The sequence below is a fragment of the Tenrec ecaudatus genome, chromosome 10 (genome assembly GCF_050624435.1).
Source record: "Tenrec ecaudatus isolate mTenEca1 chromosome 10, mTenEca1.hap1, whole genome shotgun sequence".
NCBI classification, from domain to species: Eukaryota; Metazoa; Chordata; class Mammalia; order Afrosoricida; family Tenrecidae; genus Tenrec; species Tenrec ecaudatus.
In genome coordinates this window covers 82,820,680-82,821,350 of record NC_134539.1, presented here as the reverse complement: position 1 = coordinate 82,821,350, position 671 = coordinate 82,820,680, and positions in this window count along the sequence as shown.

The window sequence follows — 671 nt, the reverse complement described above, 5'->3', positions numbered from 1 at the left end:
TGATGTTATCTACAGCTCCTGTTGTGAGGTTTTGAGTTATCATTAAGGTGGACTCTACTTTGAGGAAGCTCTCTTTCTCGGTGATATTTTGATTGTTTTGCAATCTGAGGGACTCATTTTCTGGCATTATATCAGACAATATTTTACTGCTATGCATAAAGTTTTCAATGGTGAATCCCTCAGAAGTGGACTGATTGTTTTGTCGTCCTGTCAGTTCTTAGTCTGGAAGCTGTGTTGAAATCTGTTCACCGTGGGTGATCCTGCCTGGTATTTGAAGTGCTAGTGGACTAACTCCCAGCATCACAGCAAAGCACAAGCTACCACAGTGCAGCAAATTGACAGATGGGGCGCGGGAGGGGAGTTGTCATTGTTAGACACTGTTAATTTGGCTCTAACTCATAGCACCCACAGCCTGTTTCCTCACAGTTAATGTTGGAGACCATTTTTGCAGCCAGTATGCCAATTCATCCCATTGAGGACCTTCTTTTGTTCACCACTCCACTTTACCAAGTATGATATCTTTCTCTAGGGACTATGCTCAGCTGTTAAGATGTCCAAAGTATGTGATATGAAGTCTTGCCATTCTCACGTCTAGGAAGCATTCTGGCTCTACTTCCACCAAGAAAGATTTGTTCCTTCTTCTGAAAGTCCATGGAATATTCAATATTCTT